We start from the raw sequence: 26,448 nt of genomic DNA on the forward strand, positions 1-26,448 counted from the left end.
TCTTTGGGCACATAGCCAGAGGCACATACCCGTTCTAGAGAATTGTCCAGGAATGTTCACGTACCTAGTTCCACATGCACCGTTGTACATACCCAATGATCCAAGTTGTCTCTTTGGGCACATAGTAACAGGCCCACACCTGTTCTGGAGGATTGTCCAGGAATGTTAACGCACGTGCCTAGTGTCACAAGCCCAGTTGCACGTACCCAATGGCCGAAGTTGTCTATTCGGCACATGCCCAGAGCACTGAGTTGGCGTAAAATTGGTTATCATACGGACATACTGCAATGTGGGTGAAGTTCTCAAAGAATGCTAATCGCATTAATACTCAGCACACATTCAGCTTCACGTGAGCCTTGTTTGATCGTAGTCCAAATGGCTGTTCGCAAGTCATAGGCATAGTTCTTTACGTTCACTGACTCACAAAAAGTAATCCATAGAACATTTTCTGCCATTGGCCACATGCTCAGTTGCGTTATTGATGGACAACCGAAATTCCTTATTTATAACGTGTTGTCACCGTGTCAACGGAAGAGCCTAAAAAAGCTAATCGTACAGTTCAATTCATCGCTGCCGAGTTTTGATAGTCATTTTGTTTATTTTTTCGGTGTGAAATGAGCAACAGCTGTGCGCAGCATCCCTGCGCGTATCTCACACGACACGGCCTCGCTGCCTCTCTCGCGGACGACCTGAAACCCGGTGCACCAGGAGGCTACGTATACGTTATAAAGACGCTATACCATAAACTGCGTCACTGTTCCGCTAGCCTCCCTGTTACACATTGCGCTTCTAGGTGCACTCAACCTCCTTCAAACAATCACAGTCGCCAACAACGACCGCCACTAGATGCCGAATGAGCTTGGGTATGTTCATTAAGGAAAGGGAAACGAAGCAACCAGCATGACTACAAAATGGAGTTTTGTGCTTCGTTCGGCCATCCTGATCTTACACTAAATTAGCGTTACAACCTCATCAAGCTATCCTTTGGTGTTCGTACGAAATAAGTGCACTTATCAAATCTCTCTATAGAGAAACAGAGAGACCTCAAACAGACGAAGAAAACACCATAGAAAACCACGGAAATGAAGTGGCATTACTCTCGCCTCGCACAACGCAGCCATGGTAAGTCACAGGACAAACTTTATTTGATCAGGTTTTAAGGCTTAGAGTTACCCTGTGGGCATAACGGACTCCGCGGTTGGCGGGGTCATTTTGACCGCCCGGGATCCCTTTAAAGTGCATTTAGAGAGCATTCACGGGCATTTATTCCCGTCCGTCCCCCTTTGGAACGTGCGCCTCGTGAGGAGGAATCAGACCCCCGACCTTGTGATCCGCAGTGCAACTCCAAATCCAATAAGTCACCGCGATGGGTCATAGCGAGAGTGCTGCGGCTGTCAGCACCGATAGGTGGGCGCCTTTCTGTTGGACGCACTGTCGTACGGTACAACGCCTTCTTCCGCGCGCCGTTGTGCACCTGCTTTCGGGTGGCGCGCACCAAGGACCAGGTGGGGAGGACCAGTGGCCGTCCGGAAGGAAGGTCTTGGATAACCGCGACCTTGCTCGGCGGCGGTGGCGGCGGCGGCGGCGGCGGGGGCCAAACACAGCGTTTCCGCGCGCCGGAGGAGGAAGAGGAAGCAAGGTGCGCGGCGTTTCCTCCGCGCACGAAAGTGAAGAGGCTTTCAAGGTTCTCTGGCGGCGGCCGGTTGAGTGACCTCTTTGTGCGCAAGTGGGACGGGCGAGGAGGCGGCCCGAATCGGGGCCAGCCGGTCGACGAACCCGCTGCCAGTGAAAACGTCCAGCCGCCATTGGCCCTGACACGGCTGACCCAGATTCGCCGAAGTCCCGCGCCGCCTCTGGCGCGCCTGCCATAGCGCCGGCTGCCGCCTGTCGCGCCCATGCGGCCGCCGTGCCCGTGCTTGCTCTGCCTGTCCACGTGCGCTCTGCTGCCCGTGCTGCCCTGGGCGCTGCTCACCCCCGCGCGCTGCCGCCTGCTCGTCCGGCTCCTGCTCGTGCTCGTGCGACAGGCGTTCGCCGCCATGAACACGTGACGCGCGCGGATACTCGACGCTCCCGCTGGATACGGACTCCCTTCTACGGCATGCCCGCGCTGCCGGGCTCGGGCCCCACATGAGACGCAGGTGAGACCCCGCGACACCCGGCGTAGTAGACCTGCGGCCGGCGCTGTCCGTGCCGGCGGACGGACAGGTGCCGCCTCGGCACGTCCAGCGGCCGCACGGCGGCAAGTGGCGCAAGCGCTGTGTGTGCTGTGTGTGGTTGGGGTGAAATGAGACGCGGGGCAACGATGGTTGGTGTTAGTGGTGCGGATACAGATATTAAAACGAAATGAAGTTAACTGGTCAGGCGGCTCATAACCCTTTTAATCCTTTTGTGGCGTTATTTTATTGCACCCATTTTGCAGCCTTTACGAAGCAACATGTGCACTTGTGCTGTACTTTGTTTTCGCGCATGTGTCCGGCTCTTGAAGTGGGTCTTGCGTCACTTCCGCTTTCACTAGACGGTGTTACCGCCGGAAGTTCTTAAGGACGTGCAATGAAACCACTAGCCACGGTTTCATTGGTCTGCGTAGATCGTCGAGGCGCAAACTTACAAGCGTCGCCGCTTCCTGAGAACTGACAGCGTCAATTGGGCGAGGTTAATAACGTTTTAGATTTTTTTGTTTGTTTATTGAGACAGCCCCGTCTCCGTAAGCAAACAAACTATCTACACTTCGCGAGGCTGCTTTCACCCGTGCTGCCATCAGCACCACGACTCTGAACGATGTGGCAGAGCGAAGCGCTATACAGCGACGCTATTTGCTCGCGGCAGGAACGGTGCGTTTTCAGCGGACGACGTCCCGTTGTCTTAACTGATCTGACGTCACCAGTGAAACCCTCCAGTCAAAAGAAAGGAAGGAGCCAAGGACAGCGAGTTGAGGCAGGCCAAAGGCAACCCGTGTTTTGCCCGTTCTCTTTTCTAAATTTTCTTTCTGCGCGACGCACGGGCATTGTTATCACTTACGCACCGCAGAGCAGATAAGCGTGGCCGTCGTGTTTGTAATATGCACACAAACAACACGCTTTCGACAGCGCTCCATTTGTCACAGTCCTGTGGTCTCTCGAGTTGTGCGTGCATTAGCCATGGCTGACGTGTGGCGAACCCGTTGCGAAACCTACTGAAATGAAACGGCGCACAAAAACCAAAAGGCACTGAGGGTCACCATTTACTGAATGCCATGAAGTCCCGTCATACAAGCACGCGCGAAAAATATCTGCGGACATTGAGGGCGCTGCCATCGTGCGACGGCACCATGTGTCCGTTGCGCATACAGCGAGCCAATCTTCAATACCGCGGCTTGTGTTAGTAACGAAACGATAAGCCGGAAATGAAGCAACGTAAGCCGTTACCACCTCTTCAGCGCTTTCGTCCATTTTCTTTTCGCCCGCTCCACTTTCCACCGTTGTGCCAAAAGTGCATTCAACTCTTTGCGTCAAGGTTTATTTCCGTGACGCGGCGCGATAGCGTATTTAGTTCACGCAGCTGGCGGTACAAGCTGTTCCGACAATAGGAAGAGAAGCGAGAGAACCATGTTTGGCGCGATAGCACGGGAACATGCGTTCGGGGCACAAATTGTCCGTGCAGCTTCAACAGAGCGCAGGGATCCGTGGCGAGCCCTCCGAACGGCAGCACAAGGTTTCCTGCTCGCAGACCTTGGCTTGCCTTCTGGGGCTTCGAGCCGTCGCCTTCGCGCTCTCGCCTAGCGTCACGTGGTCGCTATGACTGTCGACGCTTCCGCTAAGCACGTTCGGTTATGATTATGTTTTTGAGCAACTCGCTTATATATATATATATATATATATATATATATATATATATATATATATATTCGCGGTGATAAAGCGTGTCTTTTAGCGCAACTTTCAAAAAGTTAACACGTGGGTACTCAGCATCAGAAGAATAACTAACGCTTTCTCTTTCCCTCTAACATAAATGGCAGAAGTCACGTGTCACTTTGTGGAAGCGCGTTGATATTTCCAGCGTTACCGTCATTTTTTCGTGTCATTTCCGTGCACCCGAGGAAGTCACACAGGCATGCTCGACAAACCACCTTGTCGTGAATATGTCCCAACAACAAAAACATGGCGAAATACAGAAAGCTACGTCTTGTTCGTCCGTTTGGAAAACGAGTCACTGCGAAATGTCTGCAAATTTAAAAGCTCCCTGCAGGCTGTACTGTCCATTCCGGGTCGCCATCGGTGCCGGATGTATTCTGAAAAAGAAGGAATAACGGAACGTGAGGAATCTTATACGCACGGACGTGATCATTTAGTTCTGAGACGCAGCCACTGAAGACCGCATCCGCCAAAAATTACTCCCAAAAGCTAAAATAGGCGACCAACTCCCGCACCTGGATAATCGGCCACGTTGTGCAAAAGAAGCGAGAATCGATATTATGTTACAAGGACAAGCAAAAGGTCTACACACGAAGCAGACGCCGCAGATCAAATGAATATAAGAAGGGTTTTGGACCCGTGCGCTGGCACGAACGAGCGTATTCTCTTGTCTCTGCGCACATTGTAAGAAAACACGTGTGCCGGTCGAGCAAGGTAACCTAAAGAAAAATTGTGCGACACCTCCACAAATGTTCTGAAACAAAAGGTTCACAGCAACGAGGGTCACAGCGCTGGAAGACACGGACAAGAGCGAGACAACAGGACGAGCGATACATTCTACATTCTTAGCGCTCGCCCAGTTGTATCGCTCTTGTCCGCATGTCTTCCAGCGCTATGATCCCTGTTGCTGTATCTAACCAACTAGCCCAAACAACCATACTTCTGAAAGGTTCACCTACGCTTTTTTTTTTTTCGTCCGCTGCTGGAAAATATTTTACATTTTCATTTTTTTACGCGCTCGTGTCTCATCGAGCCCATTATTGACGGGCGTACTCACGTTGTCGATATTCTCAGCCATTTGTCTGCGCACATCGCAGTGTTATATGCGGCAATGCTTACTAAATCAAACTGTGGCGGCATTTCACAGACGAAACAGAAACTCACAAAAATCACCTTCTGAGCTAACACAGTGGGAACCCATCCACGCAAGCCGCTCGAAAGCGCATGTTAATTTGTACGTGCGAATTATTCTGTATGATTAACGTAAGTCTACTGAATATTCTGAACATTAGTCACTTTCCTTTCTCCTCGCTCGTCTATCTATCTATCTATCTATCTATCTATCTATCTATCTATCTATCTATCTATCTATCTATCTATCTATCTATCTATCTATCTATCTATCTATCTATCTATCTATCTATCTATCTATCTATCTATCTATCTATCTATCTATGTCTGTCTGTCTGTCTGTCTCATTTTCCTGATTATACAGGTGTCGCGACAACGACTAGTTATTTGGATACGTGTGGACATGCTGCGTCTTTAGCTGTGGATGGCTCTGGTCATGCTGCACTCTGCAGCTTGCTCCGGTATTCTGCACTCCCTCCTGAACAGTTCTGGGTTCTTCATGTTCCAAAACGCTATAATTCGGTGCTCAGTAAATTAAAGTCACGTCACTTCTCGCGCTTCCCTGCTGTGAGCGCAAGGTTGATACCGGTCGGATTAAGAGAAAGAGAGAGGGGCAAATTATCGGTCATCCCTTCCCACATATAGGCACACAAAGTGAAAGTAATACTCGAAAAGCCGAGAGTTCAAGCCTTCGTTGCCATAAACAGTATAGGCATGTTGGGGGCGATATAGTGTATTGCGAGGAATGGGTGAAAACAGTGAATGGTGATACAATCAAGAGTTGCGGTAGTGTAGGGGGACAAAGCGAATCCGATATGTATATAGCATTGGTCGCTGTTTTAGGATAACCCTACGTAGTGCTCGGTGGCGTCGTGAAAACGCTTGCATTTGTGGAGCGATGTCGTTCGTCTCTCCAGTGAGAAAACGGGGAGGAAAAAAAAACCGCCAGTGAATCACGATCCACTGGAGCACCACGGTCTTGGGCCCCAGCAACTGTACTATGTATAATTTTCACTCAGATGCAAGGAACGTTTCGGCAGGGTCAGTAATATTATTAATTGTCGTATGACGCGATGTTAGATTGTTACGTTGGCCCTTTTGCACTGCTTCCATAACCTCCGATTTGATTCCATCTATCATGTCTTTCTTTCTTTTTTTTCTGTGTGACCATAGACAGGCGCTGCCTGTGGGTGGTTACGTGATTCGGGGTGGCGCAGTTGCTATTGCGCCTATAGCAGTGCGAAATTTGTCAGGGACGAGCCAACGTATGTTGCAGGATTTGAGAGCTGTCGCGCAGTTTAAGGATGCACCAGTGAGGTAATGGGTCTCTAGAACGGGTTAATTACATTGCCATGACGCTGGTGCCACATAAAAAGGTAATATAGAAAGCACATTTGAAGCGATCAGGGCAGAAAGCTGGGCTAGTTGGTGTGTCATCATTATTCAAAAGACTAGCGCAAAATAGCAGGGACAAAGACAGAGAAGACGACAGGACGAGCGCTAATTGAAGCACCGCAATGAAAGACACGAAGAAACGTGTTTTGACACGGAGATCTGTCTTTGTGATGACCTCAGCAAAGAGAGACTCCTGCTGTTGAAACATTGAGAAGCTAGCGTGCCATTGGGAAAATATTTTATTGTTGTGACTTCGCTGGGCATTTATGTCCCCGCATTTCTGAACAAAGGCAATAAACTTCGGAAAAAAACTGGCAGGTTAAAAAAAAAAAGCTGATTGGGATTTACCCCACAATGCGCACATTAGCAAATTCCGGGGTTCTGGTCTGCGTAGACGTGGTCATTTAATCTTGCTTTGGAGGAATGCCGGCAACTTTTGTCATTTACTTCGTCTCGCGCGTGTGCCATATAACATACTGAGAATATACAAGACGCATTTTGACTTTGGAACTTGGACGTTTCGCATCGTAGTTCACGATTGCTCACACAGTTCTTTACCTATACGCATGGCGAATCGCTAAATCACCCGGCAATATCGGGAGTGATGCCACTTCATCTATTCGCACGTCTTGGTGTAAAGCTAAGAAACTTTGTTTTCAGCTTATCGGGCTTATCCTGAACGGCTCTCACATCATTATAGGATGCACCATCAAATACTAAGTAGACCGGTATATCACCGGTGGTAGTCGGGTCTAATTAGTACGCAGCGGTCGTTGTACCCAAGCTATGACAGACTAACAAACTAAACAGAACCAAGAACGTGCAATGACTGTAGCAAAGTCTTTATGATGTGATGCGTAAGAATGTGCTCTCTAATCTTTATGCTTGCTGCGCTGTACTGCTTATACGAAGGACAAACAAGAGACAGGCACACGTGTACGCAAACTTTCAACTGATCTTTATTCGCTAGTGCACGTCATATCTATACTCTCTAATCTACCAATGCTTTAGCACCACAGGGGAGTCCAAGAAATGAAGAATGTAACAGTCACAAGGTCTTTGATACCTAACCCAATAAAGGGAGAGCGAAGATTTTTAAAAAATCCTCAATTGCTTTCCAGAAAAAGAAAAGTTACCATCTTAATCTTCGTACTGAAGCACGGACTGCCTATTCAAAATCTTCAACAAACTTTTAAGAGTGAAGCTTTGCTCAGTTCCTGGAAGCTTCCTTTATCCTTGTTTGCTGGGGTGTCCTTCCTTTTCTGAGCGCTTGCGATGGACTCCCCGGCGACCTTCATCGTCATCGCCAGGGAGTCCAACACTGCGCACTGACGAGCTCTGGTGCTAGCGCCAACTGAGACAGAGAGAGACAGAGAGAGATGAAAGAGAGGAAAGACAAGGAGGTTAATCAGACGCACGTCCTGGGTGCACTAGGGGAGCAGGAAAAAGAAGAGGAAGACAGGCGCCAACTGCCTGTCCGGAATTGTCAGCCAGCAGACTCTCCAGCTTCCGCAGGTACTACGCTCGTGCAACCAAGAATTGCAGTCGCCCCGCGCAGCGGAAGCTCTGCGGATAACTTGCAAAACACTGTAACAAAGGGTCTTGTCTTCAAATAGCCGACCGCTCAACCTGACCGTGTGGATCTTTCCTGGAGCACTGGGCGGTCACGAGAGTGTTCCGCTTGTTCTTCGAGAACACGCAGTTCGCTGCAGGAGAACTGTTGTGCAGTCGCATGCGTAGAAACACGAGTTGTCGGTGCATCAGTGCGTTGTCAAACAAATCGTCGAGCATGGGCAGTTATGAAAGACACACGCTCGACACTGGCTCGTCCCTTCAAGCTGTGCCCCAGCATCTGGTGGATTTACCGGTATTGTATGAGCCCGCTGCTGACGCTCCGCGCTCTCGGCTGCTCATATGAACCTTGGCACGCATGACAACGAGCTATGGCAAGTGTAAATGCGCTGCCTTTGAAAGTGCGCCTTAGATGATAGTGCATATATATTTTTATCACATCCACGTTTAGGGCGTAAATCACAGTTGCGGTAAAGACCCGAAACATTCCTAAATTTCTGAAAAATGAAATGCACAAAAAAAACTTTGACTTCTTAAAAATTTTAAATAAACCTCAAACACATGGAAGCTCCTTACACGCATGTGTGCACAACAAATGTATTTCATAAATTGCGTCTTATCATCCACTAAAAAAAAGAAAAGGAGCACAGAGCAGGTTGTGGAACAAATACATATAAGCCTAGTTTGCGCACTGTGACAATAGCTTGCTGTAGCAGAGCACAGCAATGCTATAGCGTCTAGGAGGCTTACGGAGAGAAAGTAACTACGGAAAAAAATTACAACTGTGCGGTCGAGAAAGTGGCTCACTAGATCGTATGCACAATAGAGCAGACCACGCACCAAATCATAAGCTGCTAAAATATAACAAAAAAGCCAATGACGCTGTATGGCCTTCGTAGGTAAAAGCGATGCTATGCGTGCTATAGGAGTGCCACTGTATTACCCTGACAAATTATGGCCGCAAATACCGAAACGTTTGCGGGAAAATGTTCTGCAGTGACCTTCATTAACGGCGTGACTCAAAACAAAGCGACCAGAGATGGTCAGAATGGTCTTCTGTCTGTTTTACAACAATATACTGGTCCGTTCCGCGCTGGAGACGTGGTGGCATGCGCTGGTTCTTTGGATTACGCGAAAATTTGCGTAATTCACGCCTTTTTTTGCCCGGAAAACGGGGTTATGGTCTTGCTCCTCTTCCCTCGCAAAAGATATACAAATGTAAGGAGATCGTTTCCATGACGGCGCAAAACTGTTTCTCTGGGCGAAACAATTCTTGAACACTCGAAATATAAGGTGGCTAAAAGTGTTCTTTGCTCAGCTGATATGCTTTGCATATTTGGCCCGCCATGTCCGCAAAGGCTAAATTACAGACTCTGTGAAAAGTGTACATGCGCAGAACATGAAACCGGATGCTGATGGACCATGTGATGATGGCTGTGACGCACCAAAGCCGTGAAGAGTGGGAACTGTATAGAGTGCAGCTCACTGTCGGCAGACTATCGGAGCAGTGTATATGGTGAAAAGACACGGGGGCCCCAATACGGCACCTGGAATCAGTTACGCTCTGCTTGCTTGCACCTATAGCACAGGCGCCGATGGCCAGCTTCACTTCTGAGCTGCATGCGTTGCCAAGTAAGCAAGCTACGGATGCTTGGGCTTATCGCCCCCCAGCCGCCGCAACGAATACAGTCCCAGCGGTTGCCTGTAATACCTTTCCAATGTTACCTCCTAAGTGATCACATAAAATGTCCATTCTGGATATGAAGTCAAATACATGCGGAACTGTATGAAAGTGGTTTAATCGTATTCTTGCAGTCACTTTTCGAGAAAATGCGTATATGCTTCTTTACTGCGAATCATGCCAAGATAACGTGTGGACATTATAATACCTTGCCGACAGATTGGTAGCTACTGGTTTGCTTGTTAAGCAGGGCGTACGGCGATGCGAGCAGCTCCCTCTCCTGGTTATCCACAAGATTTCTCTTATCAAAGTTGTATTTACGGGTGGCCCCCATCGCGGCGATCGTCTCGTTATTAGGCCGATCAATACCATGAGTTTCGGGTAGCCAGCCGATAAGGAAGCACTCTTGCGTGAGACAAAGATTTGTCAATGGGGGCCCCGATGCTAACCATCATCAAAAAAAAAAAAGAAAGTCAGCGTTTTCTGCTTGCCATTTTTCAAAAATAAGTTCCCACACCGAAGTAATGCACTTATCTCAATGACTTCTAGTTCTTATATTGTTCGCAACATCATAAAAGTTGACTGGCGGCATAGCTGAAAACATTCCACCCTCGCTTACGCGGCAGTTATTGGCGCGGAAAGTTTCGCACTGCGCTATTGCGCTGGAATCTGCAGGGCTACGTCGGGGAAGTGCGTTTTTGGTCAAATTTCTGCGTAGTCTAGAGACAGGTTGGTTTCAACAAATGAAAGCCCGCACAAGTTGGTAGATTCCGATTCCTGCAGCACTTTCTCTGCAAGCCATTCTTTTTCCGTGCCAATGTACCTCCAAAATTTTATGGCTTCAATCGACTCCCACTGACCGATTATGAGATTGAACAAAAGCGTACGGCTACGTAAAAAAAAAGAAGAAGAAAAACTGCACTGTTGCCCGTAGGATGTGCAATTGAGCTATAGTAGAACCTGCTTGCTCGAGTAACTTACAATGCGGTGCCCAAATGATTATACTTGCAATCGCAAAAGACGTAGCTTCGCCACAGAAAATTCTCCAACTGGTTCCCGCCCAAGGCACAGATTTTTTTCTTCTTTTCTGTGCTCAGAATTTTTGCTAATGCATCAACCGAAGTTGCCTTCTATGCTACCACAATTTGTGTTTAATAGGTGCATCTGACGTCGTGATCACAGGTTTGCTGCTTTCTTGGCTTACTTTTTCTCAGTTCTGACCTAGGTGCACTTCCTTTGGCTACACTGAGGAATTTTAGCGTTTAGCTTGTCAGCTTAGGCCCCGCTAATCTAATTTATGTCCAGCAGCAGGACCCAAGAATTGGAGTCACATAGTGGGTCCTGGCGGTTAAAAATGCACGTAAATTGAACATCGCGAGATTTCCCTTCACAAATATGAGCGTCCTGGTGCATAAACTATTTTTGCCTGATATATACAGCGCGCAAGTCGTATGACTGACACAGTGTTTTCTAACTTTCGAGAAAGCCATAGGACCAACCACGTCTTGCGGAAGCTGCGAGCATCATTTCGAACAGAGTATGGCTAACTGTATTGCACCCCGTTTCAGTGTGTCTGAGGTGTACTGAAGATCACTATACGTGCGAGCAAACCAAGATATTTCCCTCACAGCGAGTTCATTGCACCATTTGCACTCACCACTCCACTCACGGCTGAAGTTTGAGCGTTTATCCCTATTCTGCTCTCGACTTCCTCTCTTTGCCGTTGTGTTTTCACTATTTGGATCCGTCGTGTAATTCCAAGCATGCGAGCCTCGCGTGCCTTAAATGGCAACCCGAGGATGAGCGGGCTGCAGGAAGAGGCGAACGCTCTTCGTTTTGGGGCGGCGATCCGCGGAAATGCGCTTCTCTAACTGCCGACTCGCTTTTCAGCACGCGCAGCGGAGAAAGAGGAGAAAAGAAAGGGCTAAGGCAGGGTTGTTAAACAGAAAAACGCCTGATTGGCTACCCTACGCATGGGGCAAGTGCTAAGGGGAAGGCAATGTACGTTTCTTGCAGGCCGCTTTTAGTTTACTTTGTGACTCGAGATTTTCCAGCCTCGATCTTCAAGCCTACACGATTTTGACTCGGAAGAGTGCGTGGAAGGGAGCGACATGCGCGGTGCGGGCCGATGCTTCTCGTCTCTCCGGGGTTTCCGGTGTACACGTTACGTCGGCTTCGAGATCGCTGCTCGGAGACGGGGCACCGCAACTAGCTCAGGCGAGAGGAGTCCCGAACCAGCTCCACCCCCCCCCCCCCCCCTAACTATCAACAGGCAGCCGCAAAACAGCAACGCGCCAAGGTTGGACGCCCAGAGGGGTGCCGTCGGAGGAGCACCGCCTAAAATGGCTTTCCGCGTGCGACCAACGGGGCTGCGTGGCCGCAGCGCGGGGTTCTGGCGCCCAGCGCGCGCGACAGAAATAACGGGACCCGCGCACCGGTGCTCGCCCACGCCCGCGGAGGAGACGCGCGCCGATAAGCCAGCCCTGGAAGGCGGCGCCGAGGGAGACGCGCACTCCTTCCGCCCCGCGGAGAGAGCGTCCGACGCCGCTCGCGTGCCCCTCCGCTCGTGTCGAGGCGAGGAAAGTAAAAGGCGGCGCGGCGTCACTGGCCCCCTTCTCCGTCTTCCTGGTGGAAAGCTATCGCGCCCGCGTAAACGGCGTAACGGGTGACGTTAACGGTGCACGACAACGCTCTAACCGTGGGAAACCGCCAGCAGTGATCGCCTGCGTGTAGAGCAGACCAAATCGAGCGCGCGCGCTTCCTATCGCCGGGTTGTCGGTGTGCAAATGTAATGTGGAAGGAAGCGGCCAGCTACATTTACCTATAGCGATATCTCTACGGGAGAGCGTGGGTGAATTATTCCTGACTGTACACGCTCAGTCTCGCGCGCTCACTTCTGTGCGTAAACGTCTGGCCCCATTGAGGCGGCCTCTTGAGATGTCTCTGTTTCGGCATGCGATCAGTAGTGGTAGAACGCGGAACGTCGCTGGGAATCAACGTTTCGACAAGGGGACTTTGACGAACCTCCATCCTGTTCTCTTTCGGCAAGGTTTCATTACTGTGAAAACTGATTGGTTGGCTGTGTCGCCAGTGCGCGCGGCACTCGAGTTTCGCTGGCTACGTACGCTTTTTTTTGAGAGACCGCTTATATGCACCTTTGTTCCAAATTACGCTTCTGCGATGGCGAAACAGCCACTTTTGCCTTGAGAGGCGCTGTAGTAAGCCAGAAAATACGGGATAAGGGGGGGAGGGGGGGGAGAGACGCCTTTCCAACGTTCCTGCAGAACCTTGCCATGATGTCATTGATAGTGAAAGTGTTTATACTTGAGTCGCGATAATTGTTTACTGGTAGACAGGGGACAGCAATCTAAAGAAAGCAATGACTCAACCTAGGAAATTTTGACTACTTTTCCTGATCCCTATACGAGAAAATGCTTTGAATTTCATGACATCACAGTGACGTATCGGCGTTGTGTTTTCAGCGTAAAATGACAAGAAAAAATTGACTTCTATTATCTTCGCAAGCAATATGCCTAATTAAATGCAAGACTTCACTAGTCTAAACTATTTTGTTGTTCCTATTTAGTGAAACAGAAGCCGGACGGGCCATCCAAGAAAATATTTTACAACGTTGGCTGTTTTATGACCTAATAGATGTGATGCCTGCGGCAGAAAGGATGTTCCACATCCGCCTCCAAAGCTGTGAGTGATGGTGCCGGCTAACACTCCCAGGATTACTTCCAGTAGACAAACTAGATCCCAGAAAGTGGATCGGAAAACGGCGCTGCGGTAATTCAATTGGTAAGAGTATCGCACGCGTAATGCGAACACTGCGGCCAGTTGGTTTTCCATTCACTTTCATTTCCGTTTATTTATCATTTGTTCAATTCAATTAGCAACTGCTGATAGTTTCTCCTATGTTGTCCTTGGTGCCATTGTTTGTTGCCCTCTTAAAGATATGAATTATAAAAAACGGGCCCCTCGGTTTCCTGAATTCGGTTTGGTTTATCCTTTATATATATATATATATATATATATGTAAGCGAGCAGAAATGGGCTAAGCCGAGGGGCCCGACTTTTAATACTTATATCATAAGAAACAATGACATCAAGGAAAACATAGGCGAAATTACTGGTAGCTAATTACTTAATTCAAAAAATTATAAATTAATGGAAATGAAAGTGGACGAAAGAAACAGCTTGCCGCCGGTGGGGTACGATTCCACGGCTTCAATTGGTAGAGCATCGCACGCGTAATGCGAAGGCGTGGGATCGTTACATTACACTGGCTCCGGAAACACATATCGGCAATTATTTTTATCCCAAGAATGTGTATAGTATTATCATGTGTATGTCGTTTTGTTTTTATTGCGATAGTAAATATACCGACACTCCAGGAGCATTTCTCCCGTCCAAGGTCCAAAGGCGATAACGTCTTCCCCTCGCGCCGTATATGTTGTGTGTGCGAGCGAAAGCGTGCAAGAGGAGCCGACGATGGCTGCTCAATCTCGCGCGCGCAAGTGAGCAAAGCGGGGAGGAAGCGCGCCGTCTTACGTCACGCGCAAGACACCAGGGGGAGGGGAGGGAGGAGGGCGTTTCACTCCGGCGGCTGCTGCGTATGCCGCGGCCGCGCGGTCCCTATCTCGAAAACGATCTGCGATGGGGACAGAGTATGCCGCTTAGTTCGCGTTGCAGCGAAAGGTAGCATGAAATTCAATTCGCTCGCTGCTGCTGCTGCCGCGCTTGCTCACTCCAGCGTTGACAGCGAGTTTCCGCGCTCATCGAGTGAGATGTGTTGATGTGTGCTAATGCGCGCGTGACACTATGCTTGTTATTTAGTTAGTAAGCAAATGTTTAAAACCTCATACGGCCTATGACACTACTATCCTTACTTCGTATAGCTGTCTACTACTTTGCTGTCGCAATCCATGCTTCGCTTTTCAATACTTCGCCTTTCGATCGAAACTGCCACTTTTTGAGGGAGGCCGTCGCTCGGCGCCAGGCGCGCCTACTAAATCCGAAAATGTTTCTGGATTTAGCGAAAATTTTGTCCACTCAGATTTTGTGCGCGACACAAATAGTGCTATGCATTCTCAAATGGAAGCACCCGCCGTGGTTGCTCAATGTTGGGCTGCCAAGTACGAGGTCGCGGGATCGAATCCCGGCCATGGCGGCCGCATTTCGATGGGGGCGAAGTGCGAAACACCCGTGTACTTAAATTTAGGTGCATGTTAAAGAACCCCAGGTGGTCGAGATTTCCGGAGTCCTCCACTACGGCATGCCTCATAATCAGAAAGTGGTTTTGGCACGCAAAACCCCATAATTAATTTTTTTTTCCAAATGGAAGCGAGGAAGAACGATTATTGTGGAACGTATACTGTGATATATGCGTTAATAGTGGACGGGTTTCACGCGTGAGTGCAGATTTCGACGACTGGGCTCGGCGCTATAGCTGGGCTTTGAGCGTTGCTTGATTTTCTGGGCCCGCAAATTTCCTTGTAAGTTCGCCCGATAAAAGGTTCGACCCTTAACTCACCGTTTGACAGCGCTTGCTTCTCAACCGTCGCCACAGCGTGACAGTAACGTCCCCTTTCAGTCATTGTCGTGGGCATATATTATGGCTAACAGATAATGTATTGTTCACGTCGCAGATGTGGTGGTGATTTCTTGGATTACGATTCTCTCTCTGTAGCCTTCCAGTTAGGATTTAGTTTGCAGTGTGACAGTTACCTTACATGATGGCAATTCATAGAATTGCGACCGCGGTGTTTAATGACACTGCAGTCATTATTCCGAGATGGATAACTCGAGATGACGTTACTTTGCTTTTACTTGTTGGTTTACTTTATGTAAAATCAGTGACACCAGCTGATGCCGAAAAGCAGGTAAAGTTCACATAAAAAGCGCTCGCCCGTTTGGCGAATAGTTAGCTAGTAGGCGAATAGGCAACTAGCATGCTTTTTCTGACCTATTCTTGTACGTATCCAAAAGACATCGTTCTTGCTGATGCGGTGATGGAAGCGTAGCCGCGTAGCAGCCCGGCGTCCCACTCGAAGCTGCAACGTCGAGCAGATAGGGCCACTGCGTGCTCGGGAGCATAGCGGCCACTTTAGCGAAGCGACAGTGAGCACATCATGCTCGACTCTGACAACACATCCGTTGACAACGATTGCTGACGACCGAACCGTAATATTGAATCAGATGTGCCTGGAACACAATTTTATACGTGTCTAACATTAACCGGCTGATCAAGTCCGCAATGCATCCTCGAAACATAGTTCCAGCGTACAATTGAACAAGGACGAGGAGAGAGAGAGAACACGAACGCCGGTACTAGAAAGTATATCGCTAAGTATGGACAGCTGGGCTAGTTGGTTATGATTAGCATTGTGAAACATAGTTCCAGCGTACAATTGAACAAGGACGAGGAGAGAAAGGCAACACGAACGCCGGTACTAGAAAGTATATCGCTAAGTATGGACAGCTGGGCTAGTTGGTTATGATTAGCATTGTGAAACATAGTTCCAGCGTACAATTGAACAAGGACGAGGAGAGAAAGACAACACGAACGCCGGTACTAGAAAGTATACCGCTAAGTAAGAAAGTATCGCTAAGCGTTCGTGTTGTCTTTCTCTCCTCGTCCTTGTTCAATTGTACGCTGGAACTATGTTTCACAATGCTAATCATAACCAACTAGCCCAGCCGTCCATACTTAGCGATAACCAACTAGCCCAGCTGTCAATGCATCCTCGTTCAGCTATTCGATATTTGTATCTCTCGAGGCCCTCAACCGGCATGATACTGATTAACAAGGCACAGAACGTCACGGTTATGGGCATCATGCACCGAAGCCCACTGAACACCTTTAACAAAGTCTGGGTTCTTGAGGACATAAACATTCGCCTCCATATATCTCAGAACATTCATTGCACCGTGGGTATATCGTTTAGAACATCGATGTTTCCTTACGCGATAGCGACTGACTGATTCTGATCACACTGACATTGCCATATTGACAAATGCCGTTGTAACTTTGGAAACGTGTCGCCTACGTGAATATCAGTGCGTAAAGCCCATCGTCAAGGGATAGAAAAGTATACCGTCAACGTTCACGGGACGCTTTCGAAATGTAGTTCATCCTTCTTTTGTTGCCAAACCACTCCAGTGTCAGAGGTGTGCAAATACCGCGAATGTGAGTACTGTCTGTGCTAATTCACACGCGTGTTAACACTGCCGTCAATAGCACAGTGGTAGCGACTACAGTGCGAATCACTTTAAATGTGCAAATGTTAAGGGCACACACGATTCCTCCTCGAAGGAATGTACACGATTGCACAGGGGACTGATGTTCCTCAGACGGATGATGAGAGGCGGGTCATCGCACAGGGATGTTGCAGCTGCAGGGAGACAACGCCATTCTATTCGTAGATGTTCCTCGAAAAACAAAAGCAAAAATCCGTCACTATAGCAGTTAAAAGGTGTGTCATCCAACCTACGGATGTCTCGCCGCTGCCGCACTGATGGATTTCCGATTCCTGCTTGGAATAACAAGTGGCCATCCCTGCTGATGGCACCCCACCTACAGATCCAATGTGTCTTGTTCCCTAAACCCTGCTTCCACAGCAGGCATCTACGAAACCAGGATAGGTGAGTTGGTGCAGTACTCAGGCAATTTTTCAACGCCGTTCCTGCGATGTTCAACAGCGTATACACGCTCTATAGTTGTCACCAGCGAACTACAAGTATTTACCGAACGCTTTAAATCCGTTGTTAACGAGTCTCGGTGTATACAAAACTGGCTCGACCAGTGCTATATTTCCACAACGAAGTCAGCAAAGGATCTCTTCTCCACTCAAATCTAGGAAGTCTCAGATACTGCATTCCGGATTCTCACCATTTCCTACCTTAAACAGTCGCAGTTTTGCACGAAAGGCGAAGCATCGATTGGGATAGAAAATTAGTAGACAGCTATACAAAGTAAGGATAGTAGCTTTATCGTCCATATAAACTTGTAAGCATCCGCTCATTAAAAAAATTAACAAGCACTGTGTCATCACGCACAGGCAAACATGAAGACATCTCACTCGATGACCTCAGACAGCGTCTGTAAAAACGGTGGCGTGAGGAAGCGTGGCAGCAGCAGCGGCGAACGAAGTGAACTTCGTGCTGTCTGTCGCTTCAACGCGAACTGAGCGGCGAGAACACAGCACGCGCAAAGGTGTGAGCCCTCGGCTTACCTAGGCTCAGCCCCCAACGCAGATCGCTTTCAAGATGCGGCTCGCGCGACCACGCGCGGCCGCGCAATAGGCAGTTGCTCTCGCCCCGGTGCCTCGCGCGCGAATGAACACGGCGCGCTTCATCACCGCTTTCCTCCCTGGCGCGCGCGAGACTGAGCCGCGATCGTCGGCTCCTCTCGCACACTTTCACTCACACAGAGCATACGGCGTGCGGCGACGGTCTTATCGTCCTTAGACTTTATACGGAACATCACGAGAACGCCGACGCCGCCAACGACGACGGCAAAAATACACCTGGAGTGCCCATGTAATCGCTATCGCATTAAAATTAATTTTTCATGATTGGGATGTAGGAACCAAATCTTAAAACATGATTCGTCTTTCAAGTTTTGAAGCGTGTACAGCGTCTGCATGTAACGACAGCGTCGTGATTATACTATAATATGTTGCCCCCGTTCGGCACGAGCTCGCATACGTGCTTCCTATTCTGTGTGCCTTTATGGCATTAACTAATGCGTTTACGCAAATATTGCGTAACTGTCAAGAACTAGTTTGCGTTCACTGTGGTATAGGCGCCTATCTCTCTTTCGCGTCCCAGGCCGCTGCAGAACTCACGGCTCTGCGCAGTGGGCTTTAATTTATTGACACAGAGAGTCCTGGTGCATGGGCTGTGTTTTCGGACTCGAGACCGGCTCTTCACAGGATGCAGTCAATTCTCAGACGTGGAGCTCACGAACAGCTAACATACAAAGTCGTCAAACTTCATCACAACGTCAAACAGAAAGGCCACGAAATTATTTTTCCCGTGGCTACGAGGCCATTGCGGGATCAATAGAAATGATCACGCACACAAAGCTGCCCGAGAGTCACATCAAGAACAACACAGCGTCCCATTCCTCTTTCCAGGACAGACGCTGCAAGACAGCTTTGTCACCTGGTACGCAAGCTCTCTTTAGCAGAGTGGAACCTCCCAAATATAAGGCACACCAGGTTGTATGAACTGAACGCGTCGCTTCCACTCCGACCTCTACCCGGGCTTCACCGACGTGAGGCATCGCTTCTGCACCGGCTGTGGTTGCGAGTGGCTTTCACGACAGCGTACATTACTTTGATTGGATTGACCAACAGTGCTGCATGCGACCTCTGCGGCTTGGAAGAGAACATCGAACATTTATTGTGCCATTGTAATCGATTTCAGTCGGAAATAAACATTATCTATCGCATTGCGATGACTGGACGATCGGCCGTTGTCTCTGCAAGTGCTACTCGTAGACAGTCCCCATCGCTCGTCGGCTCACAAAGCTATGAAGGCACTTTTGTCTTTCTTGAGGGCGACACTGGCCTATGTGAACGCCTTTGACTCGCTCAGGCCCTCCACCTGCGTGCGCGAGCTCACCGCGGCTTTCCTCCCCCATCTCTCTCTCTCTCTCTCTCTCTCTCTCTCTCTCTCTCTCTCTCTCTCTCTCTCTCTCTCTCTCTCTCTCTCTCTCTCTCATTTATTTATTTATTTATTTATTATCTTTCTATTCCCTCTTTCCCGACCCCCAGAATAGGGTAGCCAACCAGACGCATTTCTGGTTAACATCCCTGCCTTCTCTCTTTATTTCCTCCTCATCCTCATCCTCCAGATATAAGAATATTGATTGGTTTACTGACGACGACACCTAGTCCTTGAAGTATCACTGGAAACCTCAGTTGACATTCTTTAGTCTGAGGGAGCCTGAAGACAAATTTTAGTTGAAGAATATTCATGGTGTGTCGCGAGATAAAAACGTTGGAAGCAGCTCGTTTCCAGCTGCTTCATTTCCTTCTATGGCAAAGAAGAGAAAAATAACCATCCCTTCAAATCTGTGAAGTTGGTCGAGGAGCGAAGCTGTGTTCATCGGCCCTACGACGACGAGCTAGTTCACGAGCCAACTGTCGCTGACGCTCGCGGTAGGCGACTTCTTCCTCAGGAGCACGCACTGCTCGTGGTTTTCCCGTAGTTTTAACTGGGATGGAAAGTGCGGAATCACAAATCCAAAGCTCCGTGTATTGGGTGCAAGGCCCACCACTGGAGATGCGGGCGCTGTAATCGTTATTGATTGGATTGGTTGGACGATTGACGTGGCTGCCGGCACTTCTAGCTGGCGCAAGAAGTGCCGGCAGCCACGCGCTCCTTGTGTCACGTTTCAATCGCTGGGCACTGTTCGTTGGCCGCAAACCGCCAGCATAACATTTGTTTCTTTCGCAGCAGGGTGGAATCAATAGTCGATAAATTCGATGCCGATTTGGCTCGATCGCCGAAAATGCACCGTGTGAGAACCGTATAAGATTCGCACATAATATAGGATTCTCACAGGGGGAAAGGGGTCACTCCAGCCCCCTCTCCCAGTTGAGCTCTTCTTTTCCTCTCTCGCTAAGTCACGTGGCCCCTTTATAGCAAAGTCCGACAACGAAGGCGCAGGGTCCGCATAATTAATGTAAAATGCGCAAAATGTGATAGCTACCACAGGAAATATCCAAATTCATGAACGCGTAGTTAACTGTCATAATAGGATTCAGTACCCTGAACATATATTCAACCGGATGTAAAAGATTTTAGGTGCAACGAAGGCTTTCCTTTCAAGGTCTGAAAGAGGCCATGGCCAGCTACCGTTTACAGATGGTTACAGTAGCATTCACGTAACTGCTGCCATTGTTGGGCATCAAGCGTGACAGTCCAACAATGCAAACACGGTGTCTTCATCCACCTGGTCACACGCGCAAGGTTAGCACTGTTTCTTTTTCTGCATACAAAGAGACGGGCATATTTGAAGTTTTTGTCCTGCCTGCACATAAGAGTGGGAGCAAGGGCTAAACGGCTACCATAGCTTTACAAATGGCCTCTGATCTAATTGCGTCACCATTCACTCAATATCTGGAAGAAGGAGGCCCATTACTAAGTCGAAGTTTGGGCTGACACGCATGCCCGGAGGAGGGGAGGGGACTATCCTTGCTTTGCCTTGTTTTCTGCCTACAACAGCCCTGCTTCCGAGTGAAACTCAGCCGCAAGTCCAACGTCTTTCCCTCTCTTTCATTTATTTCATAGTACTTATTTTTCTTTTCTTTTTTAACCGCTGTAAAACATTACCCATTACTAGGTGAAGAAGAATGAGAGCAGTGACACTCTGGGCGGATCCAGCGGCGAACTCTTTCGCGATGCCTGGCGATTTCAAGGCACGCAGAACGGGTCGACCACCGCTGCGGAGCGCCGCTGCTGGCGGGACGCGGAAGCCCCGCTCGCGCGTCGACGACACCTGTGCGCGCACCTGGACGCCGCCGAGGGGGGGTAAATGACTCGGAGCGCGCACTCGGCACGGGCGCCGATAAATCTGGGGCCGCGATGCACGAACACGTGTGCGGCGCGCTGCGTGCAACTGTCATGGCGGCTGCCGGGCGCAGAGCTTGCGCGTAGCGCGAGATCGCGTGGCGGGCACCGGGCGTGCGCGCGTGATGGATTGCCGCGACGTATCCACCGGCCTCGAGTCGGCGCCTGGCTTTGTGTCGGCGGCAGCGCGAGCTGCCTCGCGGGATCCGGCACCTCGTGCCCGTAGACAGTTTCCTGGTGCCCTGTGTACCTTTCCATTCTTTCGCACTTTTTTTTTTTAATGCGACCTTTCTTTATGCGGCGTCGGAGCTGACGGCATAACTGCCAGCCAGCGGGTGGCGTCAACAAGGCTGTTTTCTTCGCGTCTTATCTTTCGACGCTCCCGTCAGAGAGCGCGAACGCAGCCGGGGCGCTCCGCTCCGCGAGCGACGCGAACTGCGTCAGCGCGAACAAACAGCGCAAATCCCTTTACATGCTTTTAACGGGAACCTTGGGAGCAGTTAGGGAGGCGCCGACCCGGGGCGCGAACGACACCTCTGCGCGCGAGTGCCTGACGCGGCCGACGGCGACGACTCGCCAAGAATCGCGGCGGCCTCCGCAAACACGCAGCGCGCCCGCGAGCGGCCCCAACATCGATCAACGGCTCCAATCTACCTTGAGGTGCGACGTGACCGGCCTGCGCAGCCGCGGAGCCGACCCGCGGCTGCGCTCCTTGAGCGCTCGGAATGGGAGCGGAAAACTACTCGACCACGAGCGGGCGGCCGTTTCCTCCACCGCGATGACGCATGGGCATACATTGGCGGGGAAGGACGGCCGCTTTCCGCGCGCGGAGGCCTCGACGCGGCAAGGCAGCGGAACAGCCAAACTTTGTCCCCCCCTCTAGGTGGAACCACAACAGAAATTTCGCATTTGTGTGTGACCGGTGACCACACGCATAGTCGGGCGTGCGTGTGTGTCTTATTATTATTATTATTATTATTATTATTATTATTATTATTATTATTATTATTATTATTATTATTATTATTATTATTACATATATAAGACAATCAGAAGAAGGAGAAGGAGAGCTAGCTGGCAACTGCCACCAGGACGGGCACAACACCTCCCGGCTCTAGAGAAAAGGAAAGATGCATACGTTATACGCTGCTATGCACGAGGTCACGGGTGCAAATCTCGGCCGTGGCGGCTGCGTTTTGATGGAGGATGAATGCGGAAATGCCCGTGTACCACGCGTTGGGTGCACGTTAAACAACCCCAGGTGGTCGAAATTAATCCGCAGTCCCCCACCACGGCGTGCCTCATAATCAGATTGTGGTTTCGGCGCGTAAAACCCTAGAATTTAAAAGGATGCATAGAAAAAGAATAGTGAGTGAAGAACAGGAGAGAGAGAGAGCGTGTGCCTGATGCCCTGCTCCTTGTAACACACGATAATAAATTCTTGCGCTCTCACTTTATCCTCCGTCTAAGAAAATAATAAAAGTTTTCTTTTTGGATCCCGAAGCCACACCATAGGCAATTAAGAGTGAACGTTGGCTGCATGAGAAATCCTGAAAAGCAAGCCTCAATCAAAGCGCAATGCGCTAAGAACCAGTCCGACACTCCATACTTTCAAAGATGATCCGAGTGGTCAACGTCACTTGGCGGGCGTGCGGCTATTTCGCGAGATTGATGCCCATAATGGTCTTCTCGCGTGGCTTCGCAGCACAACAAGCGAGACCTCTCTTGTAACATGAATGCACGCTGTCTTTTAAATAAACATAAACAAGTAGCCCTTCATAATATATATATATATATATATATATATATATATATATATATATATATATATATATATATATATATATATATATATATATATATATATATATATATATATATATAGCGTGTTTAAGCAATCGACTTATAATTTCAGTTCCAATCGTAAGCAATTAGAACATCACCATAAAGGAGCCGCAAGAACGTGTTCTTATAGTATGGCAAAAAAAAAAGTATGACGTTCGCAATACACTTCAACGGAGCTCAGTCACGCGGTGCCTTTATTGGGCATCCTATTGCGATTCCCGTGTTCATCCTCCGGGCGTTCCTGTCATTCTCGGACTATAAGCGTAACGGCATATCTTACCTACTGTGGTCTGTAGCTTTAATGGCAGACGAAGGGCGCACTTGAGCTCATGAAGATTGTGAATGCGCCGTTCTGAACCGTGCAGGAAAGGGCAATTGAGCCAAGGCATTGCAAATAAAGTAATCTCAAGCCGCGAAACCACAGCACAAGACTTTCCTCCTCTTTCGCTAATGCCAGCCGTAAGAGATGAGAAAAAGAAACGAGCAGGTGCGGTGCAGGAGATAGGAGAAATAATAAAGTTTGTTTTGGTTGTCTCCACCAATCGATTTCGCAGCTGGTTGCAACCTTTGTCCGTGGTATTGCCCTAATGAAGATCGGGCTGCTGTGCTGTGAGAATCGGGTCACTCGGTATGCGCCTCTCGGTATGTGGCGCTCTTCAATGACAAAAAAAAAGATATGTTATAACTTCTCCGGGGGTCAGCGAAGTTGAATCGGCATCATACACGCATATATTCAGACAATCTCGCCTGTCAGTCACGCGGCACGCGCGGATTTCGCGGTAGCGCCACTAGATGGCGCAGCGTGTCCAGCGGGAAGCGCGAGAGAAGAGCCCAGCTGCAGCAAACGCCTCATGCATGATTACGTTAAGCGGTGGCAGTACGATGTGTTGCTACATTCATTCAATGTTAATCGCACTAACGTCGACAGACATCCTGAGATGGTTTCTCCCGGATTTTATTTTTCTTTGCAATAATGTTGCAGTTTCGCCCGGAAAGCGAAACATCAATTGCCGTATCAAACTGTTAGACAGCTGTACGAAGTAAGGATAGTAGTTTTATCGGCCGTATGAACTTGTAAACACTCGTTTACTAACTAAATTAGCAAGCACGGTGTCTCCCACAGGCAAACATGACCACATCTCGCTAGATGACCGCGAACACTCGCTACCAAAACGCTGGCGTTAGGAAGAGCGGCAGCAGCAGCGAGCGAATCGCCCTTCGTGCGGGGTTTCGCTTCAGTGTGAACGAAGCGGCGAGAACACTGCGCACAGGAAGCCATCAGCCGTCGGTGCATCTAGACTCTGTACACGCCACAGATGGCTTTTAAGATAAGGTCCGCGCAGCCACGCTCAGCCGCGCCATACCCAGGCGCCGTCGGCGTAGAACGCCCCTTCCCCTCCCCTTTCCTGCTGCTTTGCGTGCGATTGAAGACATCGCGCTTTCTCCCTGCCGTCCTCCCTTTCGCGCGCGAGATCGAGCCACCATCCCCATCGGATCACGCTCGCACGCTTTCACTCGCACCCACAGCCTGCGACGCGCGTCCACGATGTTATGGCACTCGGACTTATACGGAATATCACGGCGATGACAACGCCAACGCCGATGACGACGAGGGAAATGCGTCTGGAGTGTCCATATATTTGCTATCGTAATAATAACGCTTTAATGGCGCCTCAGCACGTTGAGATTTTGCAAACAGAGAATCGTGGTGCGTAGATCACGCGTTGAGGATCGTGCCTGCAAAGTATTACACAAGTACATGTCGTGAAAACAGCAGCACAGCTGAACATTCAGTCAAGAGCATGCACGCCCTTCTCCGAGAAGTCACTTTCCCAGACAGCAGAGTTTCCAGCAGCGGCACAAACAACTCAGAGGCTCCCGTGAAACGCATAGCGCGAAAAACACCTCTGTAAATGCCTCGCACAACAAGACGAAAAAGACGACAAAAATGAAAAAAGGAAGGAGGCGGGAGTCGCGACTAAACGACCAGGGATAAAGCAGGAGAATATTGCTTGATGGCACTGTTTGACGCAAGGAGAGACAGCCTCTGCTGCGGGCAGAAGATGTATGTACCTGATGGACGTATCGACACGCGGTACACGTATTTGAGGTCGTCTTTTGAAGTGGCCCTTTCACTTTTTCTTATCGCCGATAGCTATGCCAACAAAACCAGATGTGCCACCTGCATCATGCTCCGCCGTCCCTTTTCAGCGTGCATATATGCGCTAAAGTGTAGCAGGTACTACTGCGAGGGAGAAACACCAACGCTACGTGCATCACGTGTCAACTGACACAGTGGCCCATCAAACCATGATGGCTTTCGTGGGGGTGGGTTGTAGTAACAGGCTGGTTTAGCCTGGAGATGAAGGCCGGCAATTGCTGCGCCGGAGCGTCTCTTAAAATCATGAACCGAGGATGTCTGCCCATGCGCTGCCAATTCGGCTGCGTTCGGGCCCGAAACTCAAGCCGGGGCCCAGTGACGCGCCCTGTGGAAGGCGCACCCCGGAGTACAAGGCTGGCCCCGCGATTGAGCCTGGCCGAGTGCCAGGGTTCAGCCCGCGGATAGACGGCTCGGGCATCGGAATGGTGTCACTTATCGCGGTGACCTTATTTGAAGCGCGCCGATAAGGGGGCGCCCCCCTCTCGGCCGAAAGCGGCCCGCTTCCTGTGCGAGTGCCGTCATTCTTGTCGGGAAGGTCAATTTGCATATGCTCGCGGCCCAAGAGAACAACACGCGCTGAGGGCCGCGCCGCGCGCGTCTCAGGTGGCACTCATCGGTGGCACTCAGCCTCGCGGCAGCCGCCCGTTCGGGTACGTGGCCCTTCACCGCCCCAGTCGTCGCGTGCGCGTTGCTCGCTTTGACGGCTTCATTCTCTTCATTGTCGCGGATCGTTCACAGCAGCATTGATTATTCTGAATTCATCTTTCGCTGTTTTTCTAGCGACAGTCGTTTTCATTTGTTGTCAATGAACCCTCTTTTCATCGCTTGCGACATTGTTTAAACACGCGGACTGAACAGAGGAATGTGTGTAGTACGTGATCGGTATATAGCGCACAGTCAAGCTTGATAAAGGCTACGTATGACTGCTCATGTGCTTAGAAAGGTGCTTTCTATTTTCGGCCGCGGAGTTGGCACCCTGCGTCACACTCTCCCTTGTCTTACCGGGACAAGCCAACGAGCGCAGTTTTAACCCAGTAAAGAACAGGGACACTTGGCTGACTTTCGATAAAGTCATTGATGCTCTCGCAGCAACCAAACTTGAAATTCTTATGGAGGGCGTCACCCTTGTTTTATCTAAGTTCCCGCAGAAACTTGACAAACGCCTTTGGTCGCCGCACATCGGGCAA

The 26,448-nt window shown here is 49.7% G+C and overlaps 1 protein-coding gene across 1 annotated transcript in view; it reads left to right on the forward strand.

The window, feature by feature from the left end:
- The first annotated feature begins 1,703 nt into the window (after nt 1–1,703).
- LOC135918209 (hormone receptor 4-like) overlaps nt 1,704–26,448 on the forward strand; it is a 197,737-nt gene continuing 172,992 nt past the window's right edge. The window contains exon 1 of the mRNA XM_065451894.2: nt 1,704–2,138. The gene's annotated coding sequence lies outside the window, so the exon portion shown is untranslated. The remainder of the gene's footprint in view (nt 2,139–26,448) is intronic.

This window comes from Dermacentor albipictus, chromosome 1 (assembly GCF_038994185.2).
Source record: "Dermacentor albipictus isolate Rhodes 1998 colony chromosome 1, USDA_Dalb.pri_finalv2, whole genome shotgun sequence".
Lineage (NCBI taxonomy): Eukaryota > Metazoa > Arthropoda > Arachnida > Ixodida > Ixodidae > Dermacentor > Dermacentor albipictus.